Source organism: Trachypithecus francoisi, unplaced genomic scaffold (genome assembly GCF_009764315.1).
Source record: "Trachypithecus francoisi isolate TF-2019V2 unplaced genomic scaffold, Tfra_2.0 Lachesis_group15, whole genome shotgun sequence".
Classification (NCBI taxonomy): Eukaryota; Metazoa; Chordata; class Mammalia; order Primates; family Cercopithecidae; genus Trachypithecus; species Trachypithecus francoisi.
Genome location: NW_022681460.1, coordinates 22,905,296 through 22,930,443, shown reverse-complemented (window position 1 = coordinate 22,930,443; position 25,148 = coordinate 22,905,296). Strand labels below are relative to the sequence as shown.

At 35.3% G+C, this 25,148-nt stretch overlaps 1 protein-coding gene across 1 annotated transcript in view; it reads left to right on the top strand.

Moving 5' to 3' along the window:
• The window catches only part of TRDN (triadin), a 431,045-nt gene that overhangs the window by 387,888 nt on the left and 18,009 nt on the right, over window positions 1-25,148 (top strand). The gene's annotated exons all lie outside the window — the stretch shown is intronic.

Below are 25,148 nucleotides of genomic sequence, written 5' to 3'. Positions count from 1 at the left end.
CTCTACGTTCATATTTTGTATTGAGATTTTGAAATCTTATGTGTATTTCACACTTACAGCACATTTTATCTTGCGCTAGTCACATTTCAATTTCCCAAAGTCCCAGGTAGTCAGTGGCTACAGAATTGGATAGAGAAGGTCCAACTGAGTGCTTATACTGTACCTAATGCTAATATCGAAGACAATAAAAATGAATCATTAAAATATGACACTTACCACATATGTCATTCAAAGGTCTTTGATTTCAGGTGATCGTAGACATGCTTCAGGAATTTAAAAAAGGAAAGATATTGTAAGGACCCAAAATTGTCTAACTGATGGCAAGGGCAAAATGTACAGATAAAAGCAAAGGCCCTTGGAAGCTACCCTATTCCACACCATTCCCCTACAGCCAAAGGTAATGAGAGCAGACTTCGTAAAGGAGGTAATGCCAAGATTTTTGCCTTGAAGAATGGTTAGGATTTGGATAGCTAGAGAAAAGGATAGAAATGGCTAACAGAGAAAAAGAGCATCAGAAGTATTGGCTGAAGTTGAGGGGGAGTGTTAGAAAGAAGTGGGAAGTAAGCACATTTAGGGTGAAACTATCAAGTGGAGAACATGTAAGGCCAAAAGATTTTAGAATGTGCCACAGAAAGCTGTGGTTTACTTCCTCCCAGAAGGAAGTAAAAAGTCAAGGAATTATTGGGACACCTAACTTCATAGTAATAGCAGTTGTAGTAATAAGAGTGAGATTATGAGCAGTAACTGAAAAGGGAAAGATATGAGAAAGAAAAATATATCATTTAAAATATATCATTTATAGGGACCATATTAAAATAAATGGTCAGAGACATCATGGAATGATTCTGTTTAAAAGGTGGTTTTCTGAGTATGTGAAGCTTATTTTCTCTATAGCACACATTATTGTTTTTATCATGCTTTTTAGGAGCAAGCATCAAAAAACTGCCTTAGGTATTTATAAAGAAGAGCGTACTATATATATTTGAAACTAAACAAGTATCATTCTTTATCTGAATCCTTTTACAGCATTATGCATATGTGTATTTTGTTAGCGTTGGTAGTAGTAGTGGGTTTTGGGGCTCAGAACTTTTTTTCGGTCATTTGTTTCTGTTTGAAGGAGTTTCATGAAATAGCTATGCTTTGTGGCCATCACTCTCTTCCCCTTGCATATTCTAACTCCACTCTAGTGCTTGCACATCTTATCTAGCAGGGACCAGGTCCTATAACTTTTACAGCCATGAGCATGTCATGTCTTTTGCTTGTGTTCTTTTCAATTTCTTTAATCAGTGTTTGTAGTTTTCCTCGCAGAGATCTTCTCTTTCTTGATTATGTTTATTCCTAGATATTTTTCTTATAGCTGTTATAAATGGGATTACCTTCTTGATTTCTTCTTCAGCTAGTTCATTATTGGTGTATGGAAATGCTACTCACTTTTATGTTGATTTTGTATTCTGCTATTTTACCGAATTTATTTATCAAATCTAGAAGTTTTTTTGGTCGAGTCTTTGGGGTTTTCTAGATGTAAGATCATATCATCAGCAAAGTGGAATAGTTTGAATTCTTTTCCAATGTGGATGCCTTTTATTTCTTTTTCTTGTTTGATTGTTCACTAGGAAATTCTATTTATTTCTTTCTCTTGTTTTGATTTTTCTGGCTAGGACAGTCTATTCTCCCCCCTTTTGAAGTCATCACGTCTATTATTTCTATTTTTATGCCTATGTGTACACATTGTTTAGCTCCCACTTCCAAGTGAGAACACGTGATAAATTTGATTTTCTGTTTCATTATTTCATGTATTATGATGGGTTTCAACTCCATCCATGTTGCTGTGAAATACATGATTTTACTCTTTTTGTGGCTTTATAGTGTTCCGTGGTATATAAATACTACATGTTCTTTATCTAATTATCCCTTAATGAGCACTTAGGTTGATTCCATGACTTTGCGATTGTGAATAGTGCTGCAATAAACATAGAAGTGCAGGTATCTTTTTAATATAATTATTGCTTTTCCTTTGGGTAGATATGCAGTAGTGGGATTGCTGGGTCAAATGTTAATTCTAATTTAGTTCTTTGAGAAATCTCCATAATGTTTACCATAGGAATTGAACCAATTTACATCCCAACCAACAGTGTATAAGCCTTCCTTTTCTCCACAACCTCGTCAACATGTGTTTTTGTTTTTTTGTTTTTTGTTTTGTTTTGTTTTTTATTTTTGTTTTCCTTTTTTTTTTTTTTTTTTTTTTTACTTTTTAATAATAGGCTTTCTGACTGGTGTAAGATGGTATCTTATTATGGTTTTAATTTCTGTCATAATTAGTAATGCTCAGTATGTTTTCATATGTTTGTTGGATGCTTGAATGTATTCTTTTGTGAGATGTCTGTTCATTTGCCCTCTTTTCAAATGGGTTGTCCTTTATTCTGTTGATGAGATGTATCAGGTTTATTGATTTTCACATGTTGAGCCATCCTTGCATCCCTGGGATGAATACTTCTTGGTCATGGTGTATTATCTTTTCGATATGATGTTGGATTCATTATGCTAGTGTTTTGTTGAGTATTTTGGCGTCTATATTCAACAGAGATACTCGTTGGGAGTTTTATTTTTTTGTATGTCCTTGTCTGGTTTTGGTATCAGGATAATACTGACTTTGTGGATTGAGTTAGGGAGAGTTCTCTCCTCATTAACTTCTTGGAATAGTTCTAAAACTGGTATGAAGTTTTTCTTTCTATGTTTCATAGAATTTCACTGTGAATCCATTCAGTCCTGGAATTTTTTGGAATGACTGACTAAATTTTGCTCCGGTTGATCTGTTCAGGTCCTATTTCTTCCTGATTCAATCTTGGTGAGTTTTATGTTTTCAGAAGTTTATCAGTATCCAATAGGTTTTCCAGTCACTTAGCATATAGTTGTGCATATGATTTTCTGATGATCTTTTGTATTTCTGTGGTATCTGTTGTACTGTCTCCTTTTTCCTCTGAGTTTATTTGGGTCATATTTCTTTTTTTCTCTCTCTCTCTCTTTTTTTTTTATTATACTTTAAGTTCTCTTATATTTCTGCTCAGGCTAGCTGGCTGTTTTGATTTTATTATTTCAGCACACAATTTTATTGACCTTCTGTTTATTTTTATTTCAGTCTTTAATCCATCTTGAGTTAATTTTTGTATAAGGTGTAAGGAAGGGGTCCAGTTTCAGTTTTCTGCATATGGCTAGCCAGTTTTCCCAATACCACTTATTAAATAGGGAATCCTTTCCGTATTGTTTGTTTCTGTCAGGTTTGTCAAAGAGCAGATGGTTGTAGATGTGTGGTGTTATTTCTGTGGTCTTTGTTCTGTTCCATTGGTCTATATATCTGTTTTGGTACCAGTACTATGCTGTTTTGTTTACTGTAGCTTTGTAATATAGTTTGAGGTCAGGTAGCATGATGCCTCCAGCTTTGTTCCTTTTGCTTAGGATTGTCTTGACTATATAGGCTGTTTTCTGGTTCCATATGAAATCTAAAGTAGTTTTTTCTAATTCTGTGAAGAGAGTCAAAGGTAGCTTGACAGGAATAGCATTGAATCTATAAATTACTTTGGGTAACAGGGTCAGTTTAATGATATTGATTCTTCCCCTCTGTGATCATGGAATGTTCTTCCACTGGTTTATTCCTCTCTTATTTTCATAAGCAATGGTTTGTAGTTCTCCTTGAAGAGGTCCTTCACATTCCTTTTTAGTTATATTCCTAGGTATTTTATTCTCTTTGCAGCAGTTGTGAATGGGAGTTCACTGATGATTTGGCTCTCTGTTATTGGTGTATAGGAATGCTTGTGATTTTTGCACATTGATTTTGTATCCTGAGACTTTGCTGAAGTTGTTTATTAGCTAATGCAGTTTTTGGGCTGACACAATGGGGTTTTCTAAATATGTAATCATATCATCTGTAAATAGAGACAATTTGACTTCCTTTCTTCCTATTTCAATACCCTTTATTTCTTTCTCTTGCCTTAATTGCCCTGGTCAGAACTTCCAATACTATGTCAAATAGGAGTGGTGAGAGAGGGCATCCTTGCTTCCAGCTTTTGCCCATTTGGTGTGCTATTGGCTGTGGGTTTGTCATAAATAGCTCTTATTATTTTGAGATACATTCCATCAATACCTAGTTTATTGAGTGTTTTTAGCATGAGGGGGTGTTGAATTTAATCGAAGGACTTTTCTGCATTTATTGAGATAATCATGCGGTTTTTGTCATTGGTTCTGTTTATGTGATGGATTACGTTTATTGATTTGTGCATGTTGAACCAGCCTTGTACCCCAGGGATGAAGTCAACTTGATTGTGGAGGATAAGCTTTTTGATGTGCTGCTAGATTCGGTTTGTCAGTATTTTAGTGAGAATTTTTGCATCAATGTTCATCAGGAATATTGGCCTAAAATTTTCTTTTTTTGTTATGTCTCTGCCAGGTTTTGGTATCAGGATGATGCTGGCCTCATAAAATGAGTTAGGGAAGAGTCCTTCTTATCCTATTGTTTGGAATAGTTTCAGAAGGTATGGTACCAGCTCCTTTTTGTACCTCTGGTAGAATTTGGCTGTGAATCCATCTGCTCCTGGGCCTTTTTTGGTTGATAGGCTATTAATTAGTGCCTCCATTTCAGAACATTTTATTGGTCTATTCAGGGATTTGACTTCTTCCTGGTTTGGTCTTGAGAGGGTGTATGTGTCCTGGAATTTATCCATTTCTTCTAGATTTTCTAGTTTATTTGCATAGAAGTGTTTATAGTATTCTCTGATGGTAGTTTGTATTTCTGTGGGATCAGAGGTGATATCCCCTTTATCATTTTTTATTGTGTCTATTTGATTCTTCTTTCTTTTCTTCTCTATTAGCCTGGCTAGTGGTCTATTTTGTTAATCATTTTATAAAAAAGCTCCTAGATTCATTGATGTTTTGAAGGGATTTTCCTGTCTCTATCTCCTCCAGTTCTCCTCAGATCTTGGTTATTTCTTGTCTTCTGCTAGATTTTGAATTTGTTTGCTCTTGTTTCTCTGGTTCTTTTAATTGTGATGTTAGGGTGTCAATTTTGAATCTTTCCTGCTTTCTCATGTGGGCATTTAGTGCTATGAATTTCTCTCTAAACACTGCTTTATCTGTGTTCCAGAGATTCTGGTACATTGTGTCTTCGTTCTCATTGGTGTCAGAGAACTCATTTATTTCTGCCTTAATTTCGTTACGTACCCAGTAGTCATTCAGGAGCAGGTTGTTCAGTTTCCATGTAGTTTTGCGGTTTTGAGTGAGTTTCTTAATCCTGAGTTATAATTTAATTGCACTGTGATCTGAGTGACTGTTACAATTTCCATTATTTTGCATTTGCTGAGGAGTGTTTTACTTCCAATTATGTGGTCAATTTTAGAGTAAGTACTATGTGGTGCTGAGAAGAATGTATATTTATTTGATTAGGGTGGAGAGTTCTGTTGATGTCTGTTAGGTCCTCTTGGGTCAGAGCTGAGTTCAAGTCTTGAATATCCTTGTTAATTTTCTGTCTTTTTGTCCTGTCTAGTATTGAAAGCGGGATATTAAAGTCTCCCACTATTACTGTGTGGGATACTAAGTCTCTTTGTAGGTCTCTAAGAACTTGCTTTATCAATCTGGGTGCTCTTGTATTGGGTGCATATGTATTTAAGGTAGTGCTTCTTGTTGCATTGATCCCTTTACCATTATGTAATGCCCTCCTTTGTCTCTTTTCATCTTTCTTGGTTTAAAGTCTGTTTTATCAGAGACTAGGATTGCTACCTCTGCTTTTTTTTTCTTTCCATTTGCTTGATAAATGTTCCTGCATCCCTTTATTTTGAGCCTATGTATGTCTTTGCATGTATGATGTGTCTCCTGAAGGTAGCACACTGATGGGTCTTGACTCTTTATCCAATTTACCAGTCTTTGTTTTTTAATTGGGGCATTTAGCCTATTTACATTTAAGGTTAACATTGTTCCTTGTGGATTTGATCCTGTCATTATGATGCTAGCTGGCTATTTTGCACATTGGTTGATGCAGTTTCTTCATAGTGTTGACAGTCTTCACATTTTGGTATGTTTTTGCAGTGGCTGGTACCAGTTTTTGCTTTTCATTTTTAGTGCTTCCTTCAGGAGGTCTTGTAAGGCAGGCCTGGTGGTGACAAAAATCCCTCAGCATTTGCTTGTCTGTAAAGGGTTTTATTTCTCCTTTGCTTATGAAGCTTAGTTTGGCTGGATATGAAATTCTGGTTGAAAATTGTTTTCTTCAAGAATGTTAAATATTGGCCCCCTCTCTCTTATGGCTTATAGGATTTCTGCAGAGAGATCTACTGTTAGTCTGATGGGCTTCCCTTTGTTGGCGACCTGACCTTTCTCTCTGGCTGTCCTTACTATTTTTTCCTTCATTTCAGCCTTGGTGAATCTGCTGGCTACGTGTCCTGGAGTTGCTCTTCTTAAGGAATATCTTTGTGGTGTTCTCTGTATTTCCTCAATTTTAATGTTGGCCTGTCTTGCTAGGTTTGGGAAGTTCTCCTGGATAATATCATGAAGTGTGTTTTCCAACTTGGTTCCATTCTCCCCATCCCTTTCAGGTACTCCAATTAAACATAGGTTTGGTCTTTTCACATAGTCCTATATTTCTTGGAGGTTTTGTTCATTCTTTTTTATTCTTTTTTCTCTAATCTTGAATTCACACTTTATTTCATTAAGTTGATCTTAGTCTCTGTTATCTTTTCTTCCTCTTGATCAGTTCAACTATTGATACTTGTGTATGCTTCAGGAAATTCTTGTGCTGTGTTTTTCAGCTCCATCAGTCATTTATGTTCTTCTCTAAAGTGGTTATTCTAGTTAGCAGTTACTGTAATCTTTTCTCAAGGCTCTTAGTTTCCTTGCATTTGGTCAGAACATGCTCCTTTAGCTTGGAAGAGTTTGTTATTACCCACCTTCTGAAGCCGACTTCTCTCAATTCGTCAAACTCATTTTCTGTCCAGTTTTGTTCCCTTGTTGCCGAGGAGTTGTGATCCTTTGGAGGAGAAGAGGCATTTGGTTTTCAGAATTTTCAGCATTTTTGCACTGGCTTTTTCTCATCTTTATGGATTTATCTAACTTTGATCTTTGATGTTGGTGACCTTTGGATGGGGTTTTTGCATGGGCATCCCTTTTGTTGATGTTGATGTTGTTGCTTTCTGTTAGTCAGTTTTCTCTCTAACTGGAGAAACTTGAATATTCTATAGTTGTTGACAAAATGTTCTATAAATTCCTGCTAGTTTTCTCCTGTGACTGGATGTGCAAATGTCTTGCTAGACTTGAAGTGTTTCCATCTATTATTTCATGAAACAGGTTTTCTAACCCTTTCCAACCCTCTTTGATATTGGGGACGTTGATAATTTGAATATTCTGTCACTTTATGTCATCCTAACTGTAACAAAAAAAATTGCTCATCATTAAGTTATTTTTCTTTATTTTTGGCTTACTGGATTATTTCCAAAGACCTGTTTTCAAGTTCTGAGATTCTTTCTTTTACTTAATTTAGCCTATTGAAAAAGGTTTCCAGTGTGTTTTGTATTTTATCAATGAATTCCTTAGTTTCAGAATTTCAATTTGGTTCTGTTTTAAAATAGCTATCTCTTTTTTAAATTTCTGATTCATATCCTAATTTGTTTATCTGACTTCTCTGTATTGTTTTTCAGATTTCTCTTGTATCTAACTGAACTTCTTTAAAATCAGTATTTTGGTATTTTTATGTGGGATTTTGTGATTTTCTTTTCCATTGGGATCTATTGGTAGATTATTATTGTATTCCTTTGTAGGTGTCATATTTTCTTGTTTTTTTTTTTTCTGTATCCTTATGTTGCTGTCTGTGTATCTGGTATAACAGTTGTTTCCTCCAATTTTATGGATTTGCTTTAATAAGAGAGGACTTTTTCCTAAAGATGTGTATGTGTTGTTGATTTGGATAGGGTACTTTAGCTTTGACTTTGGGTGTCTGAAAATGGCCTGCCTTCTCTCTCTCTCGTTAGTGGCCATGGTGATGTTAGCTCCAGAGCAGAACACAGTTCTCTGGGGCAGTGCTCTGAGACTAGGGACAGCTGTGGGCCTGCCACTAAGGATGATGGGGCCACTCTCAATAGAGTGGCACAGGCAGGCAACTAGGGGCACGTAGTTTTCTTGCACCTTGGTCCTGCAGCAACCTGCAGCAGCAACAGTGGAATTTGTCTTCAGGGCACATGAAAGTGTCAGGCCTTCCTTCTCACTCCTTGACTTCGTGGTGACAGTGGCAGCATTGACTCCAGGGCAGGACACAGTCCTTTTGGAGCTGAGCTCTCAGAATGATGTCATGCTGTAGCTGCTCAGGGCTTGGAAGCCTGTGGGACTCAATATGAGTTCCTTCTTTGGAGCAATGCCTTTGTATAATTTTCAGGCAGCTCTCCATGTTAGTCTTCAGGCCTGCAAGAGTTGAGGAACTCTCCCATATCCAGTACTGTTAGTCTGTGGTTGAAATGTGGAGCCCTTGGAAACACTTACTTACACTTTCCCCATGTTCCAGAACTTCTCCTGGCTCCCAGCCAATCATAGCCAGACAGACTGCTACACTTTGTTTTCCTTCTTTGCTTTTGGTGCTTCCTATCACTTCTCTGTTGAATTCCAGTGTAATCTCTTGGACCATCTATTCAAAGTCTGACTATCTACTTGATATTTTTGTTTCTTTCCATGGAAGAGGCTCGTATTAGCTGAATCTAGACAGCCATCTTGTTCCCAGCCTCTTACTTTCTAATTTCTAAATATTCATTTGATTTTTATTCTGTATCTTTATTTTTGTAGATCTGGTAAATATATGATAAATAGTGTGCTTTCCATGGAGTTTGGAGGAAGACTTTGGGAGGAGGATATGTGAGATTGTGTTATATTTAGTACTTATTATCTTAAAAATTAAAAGCAAAAAAACCCACATTCTTAAAATTTAAATAACACCACTATCTATTCCTGATATTAACATTTTAAATTTTTTGAAAACTTTTTCTCTAAAAAAGCAAAAATACATCCTAAAATATTATTTTCCAGGAACTTGCCCAAAGGCAAAATGTGAAATAAAACCAAGGGATGATAAAATACATTCTTAAAAGGCAAACAATGCTGAGGGAAGGTTTTTCAAACAGATGAGTCGTAAGGCTACAGGGGGTCTATTTTTGATATACCCAAAATAGATTTGGGTATATCAAAGAAAAAGATTTTATAGGTGTGCATAGTTATTTTCTTGCTATTGTCCAGGAGTCAACATTTAAATAAAGCTAGGTTGGTTAGATCCTCAAAATGAGTAATTCAAATGAAATAATGTAGTAGGAACATTTCTTGAGATTATTGTATGTGGAGATTTAACTTTGCCATCTTTCCTGTAATTTTTTTTTCTTGAATAGGGGAGTATTTTTGCCATTAGCACTTCATCAAAATTACCTGAATGCACCAAGTTTTGAGATCATTATAATCTTTGAGATACTATTTAGATATTAGTCCAAGATAATAAATTTAACTTTGACATCTCCATAATAATAAATTTAGTGTTTTCTAGAAGTTTATTACTTTACAATGAAGTTTCAACCAAGCCTTCTAGAAAAGTACTTAGGATTTCCATGTTTTAAACAACTGTCTTTCTATCTTACTTCTGTGATTTTTCAAAAGCTTTATAACTTTTAATATTCTGATCTAGATTTTTGGCTCTACATTTTTTTCTTTCCTTTATAAATATGCTAAGTAAATAAGGTAGTTGTTTCAATATTAGAGTATAATAGATATTTTAGATGTCAGAATTAAGCACTTTGAAAATTAGTCTGAAATTTAAGCATAAAATTAAATACAGATTTCATAGATATAAAAGTTGATAGTCTTTTTCTGAATTTACATGTTATTGTATCTTATGTCTGTAAAGAAAACTCTGCAATTAATATCTAGTACGGATTCTTTTAATGACTATAATTAACCATAACTAAGGCATATTATTTGTTATAATATATATAATGATGAATAAATAAAAGTGTAAGCTATTTTTATTGATTATATTTTCCCAAATTGAAAATGTTCAATAATTTCAGAAAACTAGAATTTCCCAATGTCATTCCCATTTGAAGGAATATTTCAATTTGTCAGATAATAATGTTACTATTAATGAGTAAATAAATTATAAAATGATAATTCAGTGGCAGAAAACAACTAATTTTCTTAAACACAGAAATTCTTAAACACAAACAGAATATGCTTCATTTTATGTTGATAGCATCTTTAGTTTCCTTTTTTACATAATTAAATTAATGATATTTTCTAACATAATCAAATTCAACCTAAAAGCTACTTCAGAGTAAATTCACCTCAAAAATCAAGTAATTTATGTTATCTCAGACTAATTAAATTGTCTGAGATAAAATGACATATCAACATTTTAACTTTTAAATAAATTAATCAATTTGATCACTTCACAACATATGCCAGTCCCATATATAGCACTGCACAAGAAAATTTAATAGTCTAATTCGGATGTAGTTACAGAAGAAGTCTGTAAACGTTGTTTACTTAACTTTACAAAATGAGTGTGAATAATGTTATTCATGCCCGATTATGTTTTGAATTCATTTGTCTAAAATTAGATCTAAATGTTTCCAAAAAATAAACTGAATTGTTGACACTAAAATAGCTATTAAGTCTCTTTTTCTACTTTGTTAATATTATTTATGAAAAAAATCCATTGCTATCAATATATAACTGTATGTATGGCTTTTTTTCTTACATTGTTTCAGCAAGTAAGATTGATTTTATATTGCAATCAAAAACAGAAAGAGAAAAAAGACCTTCCCATTTCTAAAATAATTTATTGGAAAATAAAGTTTTGGGAGAGAGAGATCATCATTTTGTTTTATTACTTTCATTTATATACAAATTAATATCAAAAATTTGAATTTCCTATCCTTCTTACAAATGTAAATTATTCCAGTGTATTTTGTTATTTAAAAATATTTTATTATGTAGTTTCTGGTATATACAAAGTAACATATAGTTGAAAACTGGATACTACAAATACTGTGACTTCACTCTTTCAACCCTCAATTCCTATCAGAAGTAACTACTACAATGAGTTTCATTTTTATGATTCCCTTGATTACTTTTTCCTAATTTTATGACATGTGTTGGTCTCTCATCTCTGTGTGTGAATAGCACATTGTAGAACATACTCTGAAATTGTTTACTTAATGTTATGCTTCTTAGGTTTATCAGTATGTTTAGGTAGTTACATTTTACTTATTTTCACTGCCATATAGTATATTACTTTGTGAACATACACATTTAATCAGTTCTACTCTTGATGGACATTTGCATTGTTTCCCATTTATTTGAGATTTTTCTGTTTCCTTTATAAATATCAAATATGTATGCTTATTTTATTAATCTATTTCCTTTCTACTTTTACATATGTACATAACAGCTATAAATTTTCCTTTAAGCACTACTTCAGCAGCATCCCGCAAACTTTTATAGGTAGTATTTTCATTACAATTCAATGTTAAGCATATTTAATTTCCATTCTAATTAATTTTAACTAGTTTATTATATCAATTTTATTTATAGAATATATTTTTAAATTTCCAAAACTATGAGAATTGCTGAAGTTATTCTTTTTTAACCAAACTCCAATTTAATTGTGCAGTAATCACAGGAAGAATCTTGTCTTTGAAATGTGTTCAGTGTTTGTCTTGTGAACTAACCTGTTAGTTTCAGTGACTACTGTATATATGATTGAGAAGACTGTGTCTTTCCTAATGGTTGAAAGCACATTTCTGTAGCCATTAAATCAAGCTAAATTGTGTTTTTAATTACCCTGTATCTTTTTGACTTTTTGTATATTTGAAGTATCAATAACTGAAGAAACTATATTGACATCTCCTTCTATGATGAGAAATTATCAATTTATCCCTGTAGTTCAATCAATTTTTATATCAGGTGCTATTTCATGTTATACATAGGTTTATATCAATTTTGTGTCTTTCTGATATATTGAACATTTATCTTTATATGATGACTTGTATATCCCTTACAATGCACTTTATAAAAAGAGGATATGGCCGGGCATTGTGGCTCATGCCTGTAATCCCAGCCCTTTGGGAGGCCAAGGTGGGTGGATCACGAGGTCAGGAAATCGAGACCATCCTGGCCAATAAGGTGAAATCCTGTCTCTACTAAAATACAAAAAATTACCCAGGCATGGTGGTGCACGCCTGTAGTCCCAGCTACTTGGGAGGCTGAGGCAGGAGAATCGCTTGAATCCACGAGGTGGAGTTTGCAGTGAGCTGAGATCACGCCACTGCACTCCAGCCTGGCCACAGAGCGAGACTCTGTGTCAAAAACAAAACAAAACAAGAGTATTATGCAGTATGTCTGATATTAATATAATTATTCTTCTTTCTTTCCTTTCCTTTTCTTTTCCTTCCTTCCCTCCTTCCCTCCCTCCCTCCCTCTCTCTCTCTCTCTCTCTTTCTTTCTTTCTTTTTCTTTCTTGTTTTGAGATGGAGTCTTGCTCTGTCACCCAGGCTAGAGTGCAGTGGCGTGATCTTGGCTCACTGCAGACTCCACCTCCCGGGTTCAAGAGATTCTCCTGCCTCAGCTACCTGAGTAGCTGAGATTACAGGTGCTCGCCACCGCACCTGGCTAATTTTTTGTATTTTTTAGTAGAGACGGCATTTCACCATCTTGGCCAGGCTGGTCTCGAACTCCTGACCTCATGATCCACCCTCCTCGTACTCCCAAAGTGCTGGGATTACAGGCATCAGCCACCTCTCCCGGTCTAATTATTCTAGCTTTCTTTTGGTTAATATTTTATCTGAATGTATTTTCAATTAAACCTTTATGACCTTTCGTGAGATTATGTTTTTTATGTGTGTCTATCAAAAAATATTGAGCTAAATTTTATTTTACATTATATAACACAATGATCTTTAGTTTTAATCTGATGAATGTAGACTATTTACATTTATCGTGATTATTAACATCTTAGGTCTGGTTCTCACTGTCTTACTTGTTGCTTTCTCTTTCTCATGCTCTCTCAATGCTTCGTTATCATCTTTCTTGACTTTCATAAATTGAGGGTTTTTTCCTTTTATATGTTTGCATTATTCCATTTTGCAGAGACCATACCTTATTTCTATTACTGTGATTGTCCTTACATTTTTACCATACCCACCTAACAAAGTATAAAATTGCTGTTTGAAAACCCCTTCTAAACAAGAGAGGAATATGAAAACATTTAAATTCCAACACATCTAATCTTGACTTACATGGTAATTTTGTTCAAAATCCTGAATATGTGAATTTTATTAGTATTATTTATTTAATCAGTATGTGCCTATATTTAGTTATATGTTGACCAGTTTGTTTACCATTTCTTGTGCATTTTTGACTTTCTTTTGATAGCATACTTTTTCTAGTAGTGCCTTCTTTGAAATTGCCTTGGGTAGAGTTCTGTTAGTAGAAAACATTCTCAGTTTTTACTTATTTGACAGCTTTCCTACATCATTTCATTCCTGAAAACCTTTTTTTTTTTTTTTCCTTTCTGTCACATAATCCAGGGCACAGGAATTTATCGTTTTCTTGTACCTGCTTGAGGAATCCATAACCATTGTTTCTTCAAAATATTGTCTCTTTTCCATTTTCTCCTTTATGCCACAGCAAAAAAAGCAAGGAAAAAAATTAATACATTTGGAAAGGAAAAAACAAAACCATACCTATTCACATGATTGTCTGTGTAGTAAATCTAAAACCTGTATAAACACAAAAACTGGAATTAGTAAGTGAGTTTAAAAAGGTAGTAGGGTATCTGGGCGCAGTGTCTCACGCCTGTAATCCCAGCACTTTGGGAGGCTGAGGTGGGCGGATCACAAGGTCAGGAGATTGAGACCACCCTGGCTAACGCGGTGAAGCCCCGTTTCTACTAAAAATACAAAAAATTAGCCGGGCATGGTGGCAGGTGCCTGTAGTCCCAGCTACTCGGGAGGTTGAGGTAGGAGAATGGCGCGAACCCAGGAGGTGGAGTTTACAGTGAGCTGAGATCGCCCCAGTGCACTCCAGCCTGGGTGACACAGCCAGACTAAATCTAAAAAAAAAAAAAGTAGTAGGGTATAAAGTTAATACAGAAAACTGATTATTTTCCACATGCAACATGCGATTGGAAATAAAATTTTAAAAAATTAGTACAGGTTACCCAATGTGAAATACTTATGTATAAATAAAAATGTATATATGATCTATATGTTGAAAATCACAAGATGATGATATAAATTATTAAAGAAAATCTAAAATAAGCAGAGATATATCATATTCATAAATTGGAAGATTCAACATAGCAAGGAGGTCAATTCTCCCCAAATTGATCTATAATTTAATGCAATTACAGTTAAAATCTCAGACAGAATTTCTTAATATATAAAATCTCTTTTACAATAGCAAAAACATTTTTTAAAAAGAACAAATTTGGAATAATCATATTACCTAATTTTAAATGTTACTGTACGCTTACAGTAATGACAAGATGTAGCATTAAAAATCCAAGAAATAGGCCGGGCGCGGTGGCTCAAGCCTGTAATCCCAGCACTTTGGGAGGCCGAGGCGGGCGGATCACGAGGTCAGGAGATCGAGACCATCCTGGCTAACACGGTGAAACCCCGTCTCTACTAAAAAATGCAAAAAACTAGCCGGGCGAGGTGGCGGCGCCTGTAGTCCCAGCTACTCGGGAGGCTGAGGCAGGAGAATGGCGTAAACTCGGGAGGCGGAGCTTGCAGTGAGCTGAGATCCGGCCACTACACTCCAGCCCGGGCCACAGAGCGAGACTCCGTCTCAAAAAAAAAAAAAAAAAAAAAAAAAAAAAAAATCCAAGAAATAGAACCACATAACATAACCATTTGATTTGTAATAAAAGTTCTGTGCAATTTAGTGGAGAATAAGTAACCTTTTTAACCAATGGCACTAAAACAATTGGACATCTATGTATTTTTTTGAAAACAAACTGTTATCTTAACCTCACATGGTATGCAAAAATTAATCAAAAAGGAATATCTCTAAATATAAAACATGACATTATCAAACTTTTAGGAGAAAATATCTTTGAGACCTAACATTAGACAAAGAGTTATAAGATATGACACCAAAAGGACTATTTGTAAAAGAAAAATAATAAATTGTATACCATCTGAAAATCAAAACTATATGCACCATGGAAGAATAAAGACTACATATCCAACAAAGGCCTTGTGTTTTTTACAAATTGGGTGAAATAAAATGTTAGTTAAAATTAATTTTAAAAAATGAACAAAAGATTTTAACATATACTTCACCAAAGAGGATGTATGAGTGGCAAATAAAAACCAGAAAAGATATTTGACATTGTTAGCTATTAGAGAATTGCAAACTAAGCCACTATTGTATAACAGCACACATGTATTAGAAAAAGTAAACTTTTTAAAAACATGGAAAAACAAAAACAAGAGCTGGCAAGCATTTGAAACAACCAGAACTTTCATACATTGCTGTTGGGAAGGCAAAATGGTACTGGCACTATAGAAAACTGAGCGTTTCTTATAACGAGAAACACATGCTTATGTTATGACCCAACCATCTCACTCCTGAAGGATGAGAGAAATAAAAATTTATGTTCTCACAAAAACGTGAACATAAATGTTTATTGCAGCTATATTCACAATCGCCAAATCTGGAAATAACCCAATGTCCTTCAACAGGCAAATGGATATAGAAGCTGTAGTACATCCACACAACAGAATATTTCTCAGGAATAAAAATTCATATGTGCAATAGTTATATGAATTCAAATGCATTATTTCTTCTGAAGCTAAGCTCCAAAAGTTAAATACTGGAAGTTTTCATGCATATGAGATTCTTCCATTGGGTTACAGCTCAGTAGTTGCCCAAGGTTAGGGACAGAGGGAGAGTGCCACTGTAAAGGAGGAGAACAAAGGTATTTTTTGGAGGTGATTGTGGTTGTAGTCACACACATCTATACGTGTCTTAAAATTCATAGAAGTTTGCACCAAAAAAACTCGATTTACTGTGTGATTATTTTAAAAAATAAACTTTAAAAAATAAAATAAATAATGCGCAAAACTTGTGACAGATAGCTTTTTGAGATTTCCTAGCTGGGTTACTTTTTCTCACTTACCTGACCTTATCTTTTTCTTTGTCTTTACTGACCTTGTCCTGCTCACCTTTTATTCCACTCCCAGCAGTTCCTTACCATTTGTGGGAATCCATCCTGAAAGTGAGCCGTGGCTTCTCAGTTTCCCAAGGTCACAGGGTATCTGAGGGTTCCAGCACTTTCAGCTCTCAATGCTTACCTGCTATTGGACTTGACAAAGTCCCTCACAACTTTAGCTGATGATCTCATCAGTCTGACTTCCTTTGGGAAATACCTATTGGCTATCTGAGAGACTGATCCCCATCTCTCAGACTCCCCATGGTTTCCCTCTGCTTCCTCTTCCACCGACTTTGATTCCTTATAGATTTTTGACTAATTTGTCTCAATACATAGATATCTTAGGGTTCATCTAATTTGTTATAAATATTGTTCATGGTTTTTGCTGTCTACCTATTCTATCCATTTTGGGGGAAGAAATATGAAGGAAATTTAAGTTCTATACTGCTATTATGTTCTCACAGTCCCCTAGGACAATTTTATCATTGTCCTACTCTCCCTGGCTTAATAAAGGATCTCAGCCTCTACACCCCCATTTTGCTCCTTGCACACTTAATTACTGAGTTTCAGTTTCAATATAAGCACTTATCCTAATGTGGCTCCACTTTTCATGTATCAGCAGGGTTAGTTTTGTTTTGTTTTGTTTTGTTTTTTAATTTTCCTGGGATAGAAGGGACAATTCTATTTGAAGATTTCCCTTACCTCCTCTAAACCCAGTCCTTCAACAAAACGTATTAGTTTTTGTTGCTGTGAGTGAGCACTTTAGTGTATTCAGTCTATCATGTTTTCAGAAGTATTAGTGTCTGTTTTTAAGATTTTATCCACAAATCTTATTTTAACCAAGATTATTGCCTTTCTTTTTCTAAATTAAAAAACAAGATATCTTAAGTCCCAGTTCTAGACAATTGTGTAAAACTAATTATATCATTAAAAATTTAGCGAGTACTTTATCATAGAATTCTAAATTTAATCTTTATTAAAGCAAAACCATCCTCAGCTAATACAGATATATACAAACTGAAAAAAAAGTCTTCTTGTAATGAATGGATCAAAGCTTATTTCAGGCTACACATGGGTGTATATGTATTTGATATATGTGTGTTTATAAACATATATACATCCTATACATATATGCATGATTAGTCAAAGTAGAATTCAAAGTTTTATGTCTAAGTGACTAAAGAGTAGAAGTCAGATGGCAAGAGAAGAATCTCCTCTTGGGATATGGAGAGGGTGGAGGGATAAGGGAAAGAAGAAGTTTATGATAGGAAGATCAGTTGTAAACTTGTGCAGACAAAGGGTGAAGTTAGGAATTGGATATGTGACCAGAGCTGAAAAAATAGGTTAAGCTTCAGAAGAATTTAGGGTCTTATCCACAAAGAGGTAGATAATGTAGATAACAAAACTGGATGGCCCCAATGAGGAATAGTGCAAAAGAGTAGGAAAGAGAGCTGAGGTTGGAAGAATTCAGCCTCTGGGGAAAAACAGCAGAAGCCCAGTACTGAGCAAATAGTCTGAGTAAAAAAAAAAAAAGAATCCCATATTATGAAAGCCAAGAGAGGAAAACATTTCAAAAAGGGCAGGTGACCTACAACGTGGAAGACATCAGAGAGGTTAACAATAGGGGAGAAGTGAGCAAAAGGTAATTCAACTTTATGATTTGGAGCTCAGTGTTGAACTTGAAGTTAGCTATTTGGGGAGCACGTTGGGGCAGAAATGGGGGCAGATATCCAGGTTGCATGGAATTAAAGCTGAAAGAGTGGAGAGAAATTGCTGGGAGATCTAGTTCAGAAGTGGCTGCAAACGCAAGTGTAGCAAAAGGACAATAGCTCTGAGAAGCAGAAAGGGCAAGGAAAATTTTGTACAAAGGAATATTCATAGGCAGAGGTAGGAGAAACTCTTACAGTGACAACTACAGAGGCATGATTGAGGGAGAAAGCAAGAGAGGATGGAATCAAAAAGGAATACAGAATAGTAAACCTTAGGAGAAGCAATGCTTCTTGATATAAGAATGGGAATCTGGTGATAGGGAATATGCAAAAGAGTAAAAAGAGATTTTAATTTGGGGAGAAGGCAAATTTTGAAGAACCCACATTTATGGCATAGATTAATTTTGTCTTTCTCAGTTTTAAACATAAAATTTTTCTGTGTAGTGTCCAGTCTGCTCTGCATGCTCTTAGCAAACACTATAAATAAATCAAAGCCACCTAAATAATACATGTATACGTACCAGCGCAGTTACTCTATGTTCATCTCTACCAGCAGTCTATTTTGACTTCTGCAGTTACAAGAAATCCTCATAAGTAAACATGTGGGATCCTTAGTCATAGATGCAAAAAAAAAAGCTTAGCATGAATTTTTGTATTCTTCCTCAGTCCTCTTCCTTTATCAAATTCACTGCCTTTCTCTGTTTCTGCAGAGATACCCAAAGCTCCAAATTATTTTCTCAACTAACTGGCCAAATTGTGTGTAACCAGTTTAACAGAATATTACATTCTAAGAGTTTACATTTTCCTAAGAAATCTTAATAACCCACGGTAGTTCAAAGCAACATTAGACGGCCAGTTTATTTTAGTCCTCAGGTGTGAGAAGCTCCTTCTATATGTGCTATAACTTAAAGTAATCATGAGTTTTAAAGAATAAGAACTGCTACACTGATAACTCACTGAAGATTATTAAAATTGAGTCTAGGGAATAATAAACTGTGCAGGGAAAGTTCCCATTTGGGATTTTGTAGGCAGCACACAGTAAAGCCAGGAGTGTTCAATAAATGTATGCTACCCTTTCTTAGTGTCTGTCCCATCACTCCCAGGATAAACACGGCTCTCTTGAGGGCAATGTCAGAACAACTTAACATCACCCTTAAATGAATGAGGCTACAGTGCTGGGACCCAAAGTCTAATAATGAACAGTGACAAATGTTTCACCAAATGTGCTTTATACACAACCTTTCTCTGGAGTCTAGCAAAAAGGGTGATCAGAGTGCTGAGTATGATCACTGGTACCTATTAAGGAGGCTTCAGTCAAAGGTAATGGTTCCATTTTTTTCTCCTAAAACAAAATCATCATGAACTTAATCACCCTTGATCTAAAAAGTGATATTGTTTTAAATCCAAGCAAAAATAAGAAATACATGCTTTCTTTTTATTTTTTCATTTAATAATTGCATGCGTTTTGACACAAAAGTTTAATAACTGAAATCTGTCCCTAGTTAGGGGAGTAACCCATTGTCATTACATGATCATCATCATCCTCATTCTTATAGTTACCAATGAATATTAACTTATTATATACCAATCCCTATTTATGCACTCTACTATTTTATCTTAATCTACCCAAAATTTATGAGATGAATATTGTTATTCAGAATTTTAAAATAAAAGTATTGAATTTTTTTCAAGTTATTCAGCTTTTAAGTCATGATGGTAACCGGTATTTCTGAAGCTAGTTTCCCTGGTGTCAGCTACCACCCTATGATACCATTTGTATATGTATGTCTATTATGAATTTAGTGCTAATTTGTTTAGCAAAAACTACAGCAATGTTGCCATTCCATTTCAGCATGTGACCTCTAACAAAAGAGAAGTCATTTTATAAAAACAATCACTTTTAAATCATATATGTGTGTGTGCATATATGTAGTCATATACTATACTATCTCGTACTTCAGAATCCCTTCTATTTGGTTGGATACTTTTCCATTTTCTCTACATGTGACTGTAAATTACTTCTAAGTAGCATCCTGTTACCTTTTGGTTCCTTCAGGGCACTGACCAAAGTGCTTTGCAAGTAAAGATAGTACAATTTAGTGGAAAGAGTGAGGGTCTTGATGTTGAGGAAAGTTAGCTTCATGCCTTCTTTCAACACTTTTTAAAATGTGTTGCTTTAGGGAAGTTCTTTTCAAAACTTTGGGTCTCAAAGTTCTCTTGTAAAATCAGATATTTTCCCCCATAATTCATAGAGGTATTGATGAGACTTTGGTTAAAACACATATGTAAAATCTTGTACCTAGTAGAGTATCTGGCACAGAAAAATATCTCATTATAGTTCTTATAGTTGTTGCAGGAAAAATAACTTTATCTTAAATGAATAAATCATAGGAAACCTTCAAGGTAATATTCACTTTGACTGTAAAGCTAGACTGAAATTTTTAAAAATCTGCTTAAGATTCTACTTTTTGTATTATAAACACACAGCCTACATCACAAAATATACATTATGAATTAATCTTTTATATGAAGAAGAAACTGAGATTCCAACTATCTATGAAAAATGCTGTGAATACGCGTCTAGTAAAATGTTTTGCAAATATATAAGGGTGCTGATTATATTCCAGTTATCCAAATTTAGAAGTGGTGGTTTTCATAACTGATGCCTATCCCTCTTTCCCTAATATCCAATTTTTTTTTTTTTTTTTTTGAGATGGGGTCTTGCTCTGTCACCTAGGCAAGAGTGCAGTGGAGAGATTATAACTCACTTGCAACCTCAAACTCTGCAGCTCCAGTGATCCTCTTGCCTAAGCCTCACAAAGTGTTGAGATTACAGGCTTGAGCTACTGCATCGACTCTCAGAACTTTTATTGTTATTGTATATTTCAATTCAATTCAAAATGTTTCTTCGAATGCAAAATTAGCATTATTTCATTAGCAGGCAATTGGCATTGTATATTCATTTTCCACAAAATATGTAAAGTAAGGTGGAAATACAACCAGGCTTTTTCTCTGTAATCATTCTTACTTTGAGGAGTCCCATTTTGCACTGTTTGTGCTCTTGCTTATATTTTGCATTATTTTATGTGTGTTTCTGTACCAGAGAAACAACGTATCTTTCTTCTCAAGAAGTAACCTTTACTTTTCTCTTTTTTAAAAAATAGTTTGACATGACACTGGTTTAAATGCCTAGCAAACTTATTTTTTAATAAACATTTCTTCCTTTTGACAAGTTTATTTTAAATTATTTCCATATGTAGTATGCTGGCTAGTTATTTATTTAGAAGAGCCTTTTTTCAGAGGTTTCTCTAAAACCTTACATGACTTGAAACCAAATTTGGGTCAAGGACAAAGAATAGTGATTAGGCAAAGTAGAATTCAAAGTTTTATGTCTAACTGACTAAAATCAGGTGGATTGCTGTAGATTACTGAAGTCCCTGACATCCTTTCAAGCATTCCATGAAGTCAAAACATGTTACATATTGAACCTAAGTCGCTATTTATGTTTGCCTGCTCCTATACCTTCTCCAGAACCTAAATAACTTATGAGTATATCATTGCTCTAAGAGAATATGTGTTTGAGATTGTTGTGTTTAGAAAATGGCTGCTTTAATTTCCATTGTGGCAACTATCAATATATATAATTCATAAAAAATGTTTTGGAGTCCTTAATATTTTAAGATTATAAAGGAATTCTGTGAAGAAAAAAGTGAAAGCCACTGCTCTAGACAATAAAACGTAGAACAAAGATACGATTTCTTGCTGAGAATAAGAAATCTGCATTTTAGTACAAAATTTGCAAATTCACTATCAAGCCCACGTAATTAAAAATACATGTAATTATATACCATACCTACCATTTGGTACTGAGGCTAGCCTCTACATTTTCTCATATACTTGGAATTTTTATCAGCCAATTTTAATTAGAGTCCATATTTATTAGAGTCCATACACACACAGTCTCCTAAATATCAACAGATTAAGTCTTTAAATCATCTCTGTCTTCAACCTTATAGAACCAAGGCCACCCTTGACTCCAAAGATATGAAGACTTAACACCTGAACCCTGTTAAAAATCCCATTGGCTATGAAACTTTTTTGACCCATGGCTGCAGAGCTGTATTGGAAATAAGTAAAAACTTTCAGGCATAAAAGAGAGGTAATTTCTTACTTTTTCAGGCATTTCACTTGATCACAGAATAACACTTTTCTTAAGTGTTGAAACAGACAGTGATATGAGATGAGGCAAATCATGGATTTTGGACAAAGGAGAAATTCCTTCAGTAAACCAAAAGATGCGAGGACTGCTTGCTCAAACAAAATCCAGGACTTTCTATTGTAATCATTCTAATTTTTAATAAACTAATAGCTATTTAAGAAACCCTGTGTTGGCCGGGCGCGGTGGCTCAAGCCTGTAATCCTAGCACTTTGGGAGGCCGAGACGGGCGGATCACGAGGTCAGGAGATCGAGACCATCCTGGCTAACACGGTGAAACCCCGTCTCTCCTAAAAATAGAAAAAACTAGCCGGGCGAGGTGGTGGGCGCCTGTAGTCCCAGCTACTCCGGAGGCTGAGGCAGGAGAATGGCGTAAACCTGGGAGGCGGAGCTTGCAGTGAGCTGAGATCCGGCCACTGCACTCCAGCCCGGGCGACAGAGCAAGACTCCGTCTCAAAAAAAAAAAAAAAAAAAAAAAAAAGAAACCCTGTGTCAGTAGGCCAATTTAATAAGTATTAAAGAGTTATACAAAACCTAGTCCCTGATTAAAATGACAGCCATACAGACAAGATGGCCCATTTTTTCATGACTCTTTTAGAGTGCAGACAACTGCTTGGATGGGAGGATGGATTCACTGCTATCTCTGATTCCTCTGGAATCTGTTTCTATGTAAGTGAAGAATGAAATCTACAATTTGAAAGTCAAGATAGTACATTTTTATTCTTCAATGTTAGAAATAATAGTAGCTTACACTACTTATAATGTTTAGGCAAGCAGAAATAAAATATTATGCTTACCAAAGAAAACTAAGTAACTTTTCATCGCCACTGAGGGAGAATAGATTGTTGGAAGTGCAGAGGGACACACTTAGCACCCCTTCTCATTCTAAGGGGGTTAGTGGAATGCCTCTGTCTTCATTTCTGTTCTGCACAAGTGTGTGGCTCATGCATGACTTGACTCTGTCAGAGTCTGCCAGCAGGTGTGTTAGGCAACGTAATGCACGGGTACTAGAATCAGAGAGAAGTGGATTTAGAATGTCATCCTCCAGAGGCAGTGATATGGTTTGGCTGTGTCCCCACCCAGATCTCATCTTGAATTATATCTCCATATCCCCACGTGTTGTGGGAGGGACCTGGTGGGAGGTCATTGAATTAAAGGGGCAGTCCCTCCATGCTGTTCTCATGATAGTGAGTACGTTCTCAGGAGATCTGAGGGCTTTATAAGGGGTTATCCCCTTTGCTCAGTTCTCATTCTTCTTCTCCCTGTCACCACGTGAAGAAGGACATGTTGACTTCCATTTCTGCCGTGATTGTAAGTTTCCTGAGGCCTCTTCAGCCAGGCTGAAATGTGAGTCAGTTAAATCTCTTTCCTTGATAAATTGCCCATCTTTATGGTGTATGAAAACAGACTAATACAGGCAGAATGGCTTAATGATTAGCAGCACCATCTCTGGAACCAGAATGCCATAGTCTTAAAAACCAATTCCTTCACTTCTTATAGCTCTGAGACATTGAATCTCTCTGATTTTTAATTGTCCCACCTATAAAAGAGGAACAATAAGAGTATATTCCTCACAGATTCTCTGAGGAGATGAAAAGTGTTAACATTTATAAAGTGCTTAGAACAGTGGCTGGCACATAGCAGGTATAGTATTTGTGGGATAAATTTCAATCCTCTCTCAAGAGGCCCTGATGTAGGCAGATTTGGATTATGTTCTTGTTCTGGCTCTGCCACTCATGAGTTTTGTGACCTTGGGCAGCATTTAACCCCTCTCTTCTCCATTTTTACAGTAGATTCAATATAAGAGTCCTCACCTCGGAGGCTGCAGTGAGCCAAGATTGTACCATTGCACTCCACCCTGGGTGACAGAGTAAGATCCTATCTCAAAAAAAAAAAAAAAGAAAAAAGTCCTTGCCTCATATGGTTGTTGTCAGGATCAAACGTGTTAACACATATGAAATAACTTAATAGGGCCCAGCACGTAGAAAGTCTTAAGAAATATTGACTATTTTGCCATAATTATAAGTGATGATGTCACAGTTTACCCAGTTTTACCTATCACTTCTTTTTTTTTTTTTTTTTTTCACTTAGTAATGGGAGTATATTCTGAGAATTGCACCCATAGGTGATTTTGTCATTGCGCAAACATCACCGCATGTACTTACACAAACCTAGAAAGTGTCGCCCACTATACACTTATCCTATATGGTATAGCCTATTGTTCCTAGGTTACAGACCTGTAAAGCATGTTACTGTCCTAAATGCTGTAAGTAATTGTAACACAATGGTAAGTATTTGTTTATCTAAACATCTAAACATGGAAAAGTTACGGTAAATATAATATTACGGAACCATGGTCCTATATGCAATCCATCATTGACTGAAATGTCATTATGTGGCACACAACTGTACTTGTTGAATAAACTAATGCAAGCAGATTCTGTCGTCTTTGTGTATATCTTTGTGTAAATCTAAAAATGTGTGTTTGTGTGTATGTGTGTGTGTGTGTGTGTGTGTCCCAGCTATCCAAAATGGGAGCAAGTCAGAACCCAAAAGTTCTTGTTCCAGACTATAGATCTCTAGACAATAGTCAGGAATAGCCACTCAAATTAGCCCTCTCTTTCCCATGTTTTCCTTGACCTAAAAATCCAAGGATCTAAACTACAGGCCATGAAAACATTTTCACCTACAGTTACAATGTTATACCACTTCCCACTTTCCTCATGCTTAATTCGTCCATATTTTGTTCTAGAGCAGACAATCTCTGTATCCTTCATTTCACCTCCTGCAAGACATAAATTAAAAGTAAATGAATCCAAATAGGTTTGGGCTTCAGTTCTCCTAAAATAAATAAACATGGAAGTAGAGTAGTACAGGCCAATAACACACTGATTTTTCTTGCTGGTTTTTCAGAGGATAGTCCTCGAGAAAATCTTTACAAACCCCAACCCTCTCAATCCATGATCCAAACCCCAGCTCCCTTAAAAATAGGTCTGAATTT